Source organism: Carlito syrichta, unplaced genomic scaffold, assembly GCF_000164805.1.
Source record: "Carlito syrichta isolate Samal-C Ts95f unplaced genomic scaffold, Tarsius_syrichta-2.0.1 Scaffold311148, whole genome shotgun sequence".
Lineage (NCBI taxonomy): Eukaryota > Metazoa > Chordata > Mammalia > Primates > Tarsiidae > Carlito > Carlito syrichta.
In genome coordinates, this window is record NW_007255244.1 from 160860 (window position 1) to 171185 (window position 10326).

The 10326-nt window shown below is 40.8% G+C and overlaps 1 pseudogene; it reads left to right on the forward strand.

The window, feature by feature from the left end:
* The first annotated feature begins 509 nt into the window (after window positions 1-509).
* Window positions 510-9443, forward strand: LOC103271062 (annotated as a pseudogene).
* Window positions 9444-10326: the final 883 nt, after the last annotated feature.

Here is a 10326-nt window from a genome sequence, read left to right on the forward strand (position 1 = left end):
CTAGGTCTCCCTTGGATTGTCCAACAATCCGCACCACATACACACACACACACCCCATAGCAAACAGTGAGGGTTACACAACCTAGGTTGGACTCCGTGAGTCATATCTTACCCTAGAGTTTCTGCACGAGCAGCAAGTTGGTAGCACGCACTGTGGGAGCCCTACTGGCAGCCCAGGGCGGCTCAGCATGGGCCTGCAGCTGCATTTTGGCAGAATCCACTATTTAGAGTTTGGTCTATAGACCCCCAGGAAAGCCTCCCTGCTCCTTAGAACAGCCAGCTCTGACCCCTAAGGACCCGTTGTAGATGTCCAGGAAAAACCACCTGCCTGAAAGGGCCATGGAGGAGCTTGAGGCAGACAAAAATTTTCTGCCCAGTCCGGGCTGGAAAGAGCCTTGTGTACCCAGGAGAGCAAAGATAAAGGCTTGGAAGCAAAGGCACCAAACAGTCAAGATACACATCTCACTGCAGTGTCCTCTGGCCATTTGGTAAGGTAGCTCTCATTGCAAATGGTGCTTTGCTGGCTTGTGGCCCAAGCTGGTCTTCCGGAGTCAGTCACTTTGGATGAGATGGCTCCAAGAGACAGCAGAAACTCAAAAATACAAAGCCTTGCACACAGAAATTTGAGGGTTACTGTGGAAAACCTCATTGTATTTCATTGGGCATTTACTGTGAAACGCCATCTAAGGCTGACGGCTCTTAGCAGTTACCACTCGCACCTTTGTGTAAGTCAATCAAGGCCACACATAATCAGTACAGTGAGGCTCAGGGTTCAATGGACACGTGACAAACGCCCCAAAGGGACCGGTGAGTTACAGTGGTGCTCGGTGTGGCTTTCTCATGAGTACTGGCAATAGCTTGCTTTAAATGGGAGGGAGGGTCAGTTCTGAGATGGAGATTGGCAGAGACAAGCCTCTTAGAGGAAAGGGCTAGCCAACAGGGAGACATGTCACCTAGGGTCTCCTGCAATGGCAGCGGAATAATTGCAGTTGCAGACAGCCTGTCAAGGGAGGCCTTGTGGCACTAGCCTGGAGCGCCCCCTTCTGTTCACTGGTAGCAAGTACACCCATCCTTTGAGGGCCACTAAGTACAGCTAGAGTTTGGGGAGATCCGGCATCTAAAACTCCTTGGCTGGTTACCTCACATCCATCTTCACATCCATAGTATCTTCTTAAAACTGTTATTAGGTATCTTCCTCACACACTCTTCTCATTTTTTACAATTTTAAGAATATTGTTCAGTCAGCTGGGAATGGTGGCTCACATCTGTAATCCCAGCAATTTGGGAAGCTGAAGCGAGAGCACCTGAGACCGAACTGGGCAATATAGCAAGACCCCACTACACACACACACACACACACACACACACACACACACACACACACACAAAATTTGCTAGGCATGGTGGTGCATGCTTGTTGTCCTAGCTACTCAGGAAGCTGAGGTGGGAGAATCGCTGGAGCCTAGGAGTTTGAGGCTTCAGTATGTCATGATTGCACCACTGCACTCCAACCTGGGTGACAGAACAAGGCCTTGTTTTTAAAATAAAACAAAATAATAATAACATTGTTCAGATTCTTTAGAAAATGCAGGAAAACATATTAAAATAAAAGTCATATATGATCCCACCAACAAAGACAAGTACATTTAATATAATTTAATATGCATCATGTTCATCGTGTTGAGTTCATGCTGTGTGGTGGTTGTTGTTCCTACTCTCTGATCCATTGTCTGTCCCTGGCTCCTTTGAAAATCAGCTTCCGACCGGGCTCGGTGGCTTAGTCTGTAATCCCAGTACTTTGGGAGTATGAGGCAAGTGGATTACCTGAGCCTGTGGATTTGAGACCAGCCCGGGCAAATTGGCGAGCCCTCGTCTCTACAATTGGAGAAGAAAAAAAAAATAGCCAGGCGCGGGAGCGCACATCTGTAATTCTGACTGCATGGAAGGCTGAGGTGGGAGGATAGCCGGAGCCCAGCAGGTCGACGCTGGGGTGGCCGTGAGTGTGCCACTGCACTCCAGCCTGGGCAACGGAATAAGACTCCAATGGAAGAAAGGAAGGAAGGAAGGGAGGGAGGGAGGAAGGAAGGAAGGAAGGAAGGAAGGAAGGAAGGAAGGAAGGAAGGAAGGAAGGAAGGAAGAAAATCAGCTTCTAGCTAGATTTGGCCAATAGAAGGCACTGGCAAGAGACCAGAGTGTGGAAAGAAGGGATAAGCCAAGGTATCTGTCCCTCTCTCAGTTTGGCAAGGAATTTTGCATCAGTGGCTGCATCCCTTCCATGATTCTAGCTTTCACCAAGTGCTGCCTACCTTTGGGTTCTGGTAGCACCTCTTTCTCCAGCCCTGGGAGTGGGGTGGCTTCCTGCCACAGCTCATCTCTGGTTCTTCAATATGATGACTTGTTCTCTGGTTTTCATCATCTGTGAGGCATTTCCCATAATAAAGTCCCTTTGTTTGAAATGTCTATAGTGGTTTATTTTCCCCACTAGATCATGACTAGTAAATGCCATATGTATAATATTGGGGTAATTTATTACTTACTAATTCATCATTTAATATTATTTCATAAAGGTTTTCTTATCTCTTTAGTTTCTTATGAACCTTGCTTAATGGCTGCATATTGTGTTACACCACACCTTAATTGCCTGGTGTCATTCAAGTTTCCAACTTTTGCTAAACTATAACATGAACATGAACATCATTGTGCACAAATTTCTATCCACATTTAAAGTATTTGCTTAGACTATATTTATGGAAGTGATGAGAAATGAATGATCTATTTTATTATTCTTGACACATACTGGCAAAAAGTCTCCAGGAAAAAAAAGTTATAGATCAGTTTATTATCCTACTAACAGTCAAAGAAAGCTTGTTTCACTATACTCTCTGCAGCTCTGATTATATTTATTAATTAATTAGTTAATTATATAGGCAAAAAGACATCTGCTTATTACTGCTTTAATTTAAATGTGCTTTGTTTTATTGTGAGTGAGGTGGAACATGCTTCAGGTGTTTATTGTCCATCTGCTTTTCCTTTTTGGTAAATTATCTTGTATCTTGTCTATGTTAGCATACAGTCCTTAGTGATTCTCTTATTGACCAAAATATTAGTTAACATCCTTAGATGCAAATAACAGAAGCTGGCTCTGGCTAAATTAAACAGAAAGGAGATTTATTAAAAGGATGCTACTCAACTCAAAGGCTAGAAAATCAGGTTCAGAAAACAGATAGAAATGAGGGAAACTGGTAAGTCAAAAATATGGCCAAGATCCCATCCTAAAACAATCCACATAAAGATTCCACTATTGATGACACTATATGAAAGCTGTTCCTGGCACTGCTGCTACCTATCATTGGATTCTGGATGCCACCGACTGAATGAACTTTAATTTAACTCTTCTTGCATCTTTGTTATTCCCTGTGACAGATAACTTATAAACTCTGCATTTAATCCTTCCCTCATCAGGATTGAGTATCTTAACAATCCTTATCTAGAAGGTAAGAAGAATGGAGTGAAGCTAAAGCTAGCATTGGTAATGAAACAGTTACGAATGATATTTAGTAATTTCTGTGACAATATGTTTTGTCTGTGTGATTCTGGCCTTGATTTCATCCTCATCCAACATGGTCACAGAGTGGCCTTGCCTGATGTTGATGTTCTATGGAATTGTTCTTACAGAAGACTGTGGCTGACCTGTGAGTGGCCAAGGCCTGATGGATAGAGCCAGGCCAGCTACTGAATGTCAGGGGCAACAACTCTTTCTGCAGATATGGCTGACCCCAGGATCCAGAGGGCCCAATCATTCTACAATCACCTCTTCCACACCCTTTGACTAACTAGTATTGAGCATTTCTGTATACTGAGCACTGGAGTGGGAAAGCCAAGTCCCAGATACCCTATGATGTGACTCTAGCCCTCAGGCTTCGCTGGTGCCATGATAAAAATTTCTTGAGTCTTTCTTCTCAAATGCTTATCTTTGTTTACTTCCCGTCACACTGAGCAGCTGATGTAGCCAGACTTAGGATTGCATCAGCCTTCACTCTCCACTAACCCAGCAATCAGATGAGGCTTTTAACATAGGGTTCGGTGCCTTTGTATTTTTAGTAACTGCGGTGTATTGCAGGGCAGCAAAACACTCCAGTATAGCTTAGCATTCAAATGTGCCCAAGCCAGCCCAAGTAAACATCTGTAATGGTGCTTTGAGATGGATGGAAGTGTAGTTCACGTGGGCAGTGGAGTGGAGGCAGAATCCAGAGAGGGAAGGAAGAGTCTTCCCTGGAAAAGCAATTCCAGTGCCTGTGGGCAATGCATTATGCAGGCTGATGAATAAAATAAATTGGGTGTTGAAACCCCATTCTTTCAGGATGAATCACTGAGACCATCTCTGTGCAGCAGCATGGTAGGGAGGAAGCAGCTTCATCTCAGGGAACTGAAGTCCTGGTTGGTTGCATCTTTGTCAGCCTCGACCTAGTGGCAGTAGGCTCCCTGAATGATCCCCAATGGCAGAGAAAATGACATTCAAAGCTTTCATGCCTGTAGTGAGCCGAATAGTGTTCCCCCAAAATTCATGTGCATGTCCAAATCCCTGGTACCTGTGAATGTGAACCCATTTGAAAATGGGGCCTATATTAGGCAGTGTTTTCCAGAGAAACAGAAACAATAGGATATATATATGCCTCCTAAATCCTAAATATATATACAGTCATATGTCGTTTAACAAAGGGGATATGTTCTGAGAAATGCGTTGTTAGGCAATTTTGTCATTGTGTGACCCTCATAAAGTATACTTAAACAAACCTAGATGGTATAGTCTACTATACACCAAGGCTATATGACATGGTTTATTGCTCCTAGGCTACAAACCTCTACAGAATAGTACTATAAAGAATACTGTAGGCAGTTGGGTAGTAGAACATATATAAGCAGAAAAGGTACAGTAAAAAAAAATAATGTAGGCTTATGCTCATGCTTCTAATCCTAGCACGTTGGGGAACAAGGCAGGAGGATCCCTTCAGTCTCAAAACCTGAAAGAAAAAGTCAGACACAGATGTTCATGTCTATAATTCCAGCAATTTGGGAGGCCAAAGCAGGAGGATTGCTTAAGTCTAGAATTTTGAGACCAGCCAAGGCAACATAACAAAACCTCATCTCTACTAAAAAAAAATCACAAAAATTGTCAGACAATGACATGCACCAGCAATCACAGCTACTCAGGAGGCTGAGGGAGAAAGATCACCTGAGCCCAGGAAATTGAGACAGCAATGAATCATGATCTTTCCACTGCATTCCAGCCTAAGCAATACAGTGAGACCCTAACTTAAAAAATATTAATAAATACTAATAAGATAGAAAAGATAAAAATGGTACACTTGTATAGCTCACCATGAATAAAGCTTGAGGACTGAAAGCCACCCTTGTGAGTCAGTGAGTGGTAAGTGAATTTGAAGGCCTGAGACATTACTGTATACCACTGTAGACTTTATAAAAACTGGAAAATCAGGTTATTTCTATAAAATTATAATTAATTTTTTCTTCAATAAGAAATTAATCACAACTTACAGTAAATCAATCTTATAAAAACTTTTTAAACTTTTGACCCTTTTGTAAACACAAAGTACAGCTATACAAAAATATTTTCTTTCTTTATATTCTTATTCTTTTAGCTTTTTGATTTTTAAAATCTTTATTGTTTTTATGTTTTACTTTTTGTGTTAAAAACTAAGGCATACACAGACTGGGAAAAAATATTTGCCAATTCCATGTCTGACAAAGGCCTAACATCTAGAATCTACAAGGAACTCAAACGTGCTGAAAAGAAAAAAACAAACAGCCCCATTAAAAGTGGGGAAAAGATATGAATAAACAGTTCTCAAAAGAAGGAATATGAACATTAAACAGACACATGAAAAAATGTTCAGTCTCACTAGTCATCAAAGAGATGCAAATTAAAACTACACTGAGATACTACCTAACTCCAGTCAGAACGGCCATCATCAACTATTCAAAAAATAACAGATGCTGGAGAGGATGTGGCAAAAAAGAAACACTGCTACACGGTTGGTGGGAGTGCAAACTAGTACAGCCTCTGTGGAAAACAGTGTGGCAATTCCTAAAATCTCTAAAAATCGACCTTCCACGTGACCCCACAATCCCCCTACTGGGAATATACCCAGAAGAACTCAAATCACTCTATAGAAAAGATACCTGCACACGTATGTTTATTGCAGCATAGTTCACAATAGCAAGAACATGGAACAAACCTTGCAGCCCATCATAAGAGGACTGGATAAAAAAATATGGTACCTATACACAATGGAATATTATGCAGCCATAAAGAAGAACAAAATCGTGAACTTTGCAGCAACCTAGATGGAATTAGAGTCTATAATACTGAGTGATCTTTCACAGAAACAAAAAACTGAGTATCACATATTCTCACTCATAAGTGGACCTTGAACAACTATCACAATACTATAAGAAAATGATTGACTGTAGTGGGAAACTGTGGAGGGGAGGGGGAGCGAGGAGGCGGGATTGACAGTAGTGGAAATCTGCCTGGGGAAGAGTGGCACCCCTCATCAACAAGGGTACCAGTACCTGCACAGTGAATATTTGTATACCTAACCCTGAAATGTACCCCACAAATTTAAAATAAAAAAATTTTTTTATGTTAAAAAAAAAACTAAGGCATAAACACATACATTATTTAGGCTTACACAGGGTCAGAATCATCAATATCACTGTCTTATCTCACTGTCTTTCACCTCCACATCTTGTCCCACTGGAAGGTCTTTGGGGGTAATAGCATTCATAGAGCTATCATCTGCTATGGTAACAATGCCTTCTTCTGAAATACCTTCTGAAGAACCCGCCAAGGCTATTTTAGTTAACTTTTTCAAAAAATAAACTTATGATATTATAATGGCTAAGCCAGCACTAGGTGAGAGGAATTTTTCAAGTCCATTATAATCCTATGGAATCACTATCATATATGTGGTCTGTTGCCAATCAAAATGTCATTATGCCTATATATACATATATTATATAAAGATATATGAAAGGAGATTTATGAAAGGTCTTGGTTACCCATACTCTTATCTAGATTAGGTTGCTGTAGTCTTCCTTTGGCCTTCATCACAGACATACTCTTTATTACCTCTTCCTTATTATTTGTAATTGGCTTATGTGATTATGAAGGCTAACAAGTTCTGTAATCTGCTGTCTGGGAGCTAGAGACTCAGGAAAGCTGATTGCGTAATTCAGAGTTCAAAGAACTGAGAACTAGGGGAGCCAGAGGTGTAATTCCAGTCCACAGGTGAAAGAAGATGAAAGATGTCCAAGTTTAAGCAGGCAGACAGGACCAAAGAGTCAATTCCTCTTTCCGCTGTCTTTTGTTCTATTCAGGCCTTCGACCAATTGGATGATGCCCACTCACACTGGGAAAGACTCTCTATTGTCTATAAATTCAAATGTTAATCTCACCTGAAAACACCCTCAAAGAAATAATGTTTAATCTGGGAACCCATGACCAGTCAATTTCACATGTAAAACCAACCATTACAAATCTACCCTTTGTCAACTTAATACTCATACACATCTCCTAAGTCATAACTTCACCTAATATGATACAACTGTTCTTCATACAACCCAAAACACACCAATTCCTTCCCAAGAAGGGAAAATAAAGTCCTTGAGTACAGTTTACTCTTCTCCTTGGTATCCCATAACTTAAATATTATGATGTAAAAATCAATGCATCATATGTTACATGATAAGGGAGTAACAGAGGAAATAAGACACACATACATGCACACATACACTCCTAGAAAAATAAGGAGGGAAAACTAATGACAATTACAAAAACAAGGTTATTTGCCACATTAATAGCTGCATACCCAGTGCCAAGGAATGCATTAATTTGTTCAAACAATTAAATCACAGTTGGAACATCAGCTGTTACTGGAGTCATCACTAGTTAAACTTATGATAATCCACTGTCCTTTTCAAGTTCCATTTATCTTCTGCACAAGCCAAACAGGAGACTGAATGGGAATACGGTGGTGATTTCCGACACTGCATCTTTCAAGTCCTTGATGATAACACTAATTTCTCCAATCTATGCAGAAATTACTTTTGACTATGCAGTATTACTTTTGACATGCAGTATTACTTTTGACTATTGTCCTAGGAAGAGACATCTCTAATGACTTTTCCAACTATAATAGCCCTCATCCCACAGGTCAGAAAACCAGTGTATGAATTCTGCCCACTGTTATGTGTGTCTATTCCAATTATGCACTTTGAAGCTGGGAAAATAAACACAGGATATGTTCAGGGAGTCACTGGGAAATGGATCTGAGCTGAAACTCCACTGATCAACTGACCTCCATAAGCCCCTGTTCTGATTGGAGAACCACAGTAGTATTTGAGGACTCCTGGTATCATTATCAGTTCAGATCCAGTGTCCAGAAGGTCTGTTTATTTCCTGACCCAATGCATAGTTTCCCTGATGTAAAGCCATAAGTCCCTTTGGGGAGGGCTGGGAGAAAGATTAACAGTATAAATTTTTAGCAGTGTGCTGGGGTTGTTCCTCAAGGGGAACTGATCTCTTTTTCATTCAAGTGGTCCTGCATCTGTAAACTGTCTCACACTTGAGAATTAATCTGGAGCTGTGACTTTATTTTTATCATTCAGGCTTATTTTTTAAAATTTTTTATTTTTTTTTTAGAGGCAGAGTCTTGTTCCATCGCCCTGGCTGGAGTGCAGAGTCTTGCTCCGTTGCCCTGGCTGGAGCGCAACATAGATTCCACCACCTGTGAAGTGGAAAATGTTATAAATAAATTAGTCTTCCCCTCACAATAATAATGCCAAACTAGCTTGAGTTGTGGAGAGCCACCCTAGTGGCAGCCAAGAAGGATCCCTTGAGCTATTTTGCAACTTCTGGGTGCGCAGCTCAGCTCAGGCTTCTCATATGAGAAGGATGACACGGAGTTGGAGGAGACAAGTTACAAAGCCCGGGATTGGGCGAAGTCAACAGGCCACTGTGGGAACAAGGTGGAGAAGCAGCTGCCAGGGCCCAACAAGCCATTTAGGAGCATATGGCACCCGCCTTTCTCTACAATTCATTCAACAAGCAGATAGACTGGGAGAGGCACTTTGTCAAGATGCCTGAGGAACCTCCAAAGGAATTCAAATTATGGGAATTGAACTATATCCCACCTCCTGTGGCCTACACATCCGAGAAGAAACCTCCACTTCCAGGGATAGATAAGGCAATCAAATGCTCTAACATATATGAGGACAATGGTGACGACATCCCACACAATGCTAAGAAAGCTAGGCTTCCACCAGAAGGGGAGGACACACTGGAATCAGATGATGGAAAAGATTCCTCTAAAAAGCGCAGAGTAGAACCAGTGAACCTGCAAAGCAGAAAACAACAATGACAAGAATTTCTGGACCGCAAAACTTGTTGAGATATTTATTTGGGCAGATTAACTTGATATCGTGGATTATTATGACGTAAACTATCCATGAAATTACATATGTTAATGAACCAATAAGTATTGCCTCAAGATCTTTCCAATGTATAATTTATTTTTTATTTAAAACTTGTATATATTTAAAACTCAAATGGTGACTTGTGATTGTGAAATTGATGATATTTGGAAGCATTCTTGCTACAGCTGAACTGGTGACATGCTTTAAGAGTTTTGGCATACGTTGACATGCCAATGTTCCATGAACATTTTATAAAGGAATGTATTTTTATTTTTTTAATTTTTAATTTTTTTTTTTTTTTTGAGTTGGAGTCTCATTCTGTCACCTCAGACTGCTCGCTCCAGTGAGCCTTCCACCTCAGCCTTCCAAGTAACTGGAACTACAGATGCATGCTACCACGCCCGGCTAATTTTTGATTTATTGTAGAGATGAGTTCTCGCCAAGTTGCCCAGGTGTGTCTTGAACCCGTGGGCTCAGGCAATCCACTCACCTCAGCCTCCCAAAGGTGCGGGATTACAGGCTGAGCCACCGAGCCTGGCTAAGGAATGTATTTTTAAAGTAAATATGTTTTAATGTAATGTAAACTTGTAGGGTGCTTCTCAACAGTGTTTGTACAGTGTAAATAGATCATAAAAATAAAGTTACTTATTCAATATTACTATTACTGTATATCATTAAATCTGAATATTTGCCTTTGACTGGTACTTTGTTTGCCATGTGATATTTTAATCTGTAATAAGTATTGCCATCTAAGGAGTGCCTTATATGTTCCAGGTACTTTGTGCATATATTATCTCTGATTTTCAAACAACTTAGTAAAGTAGATAT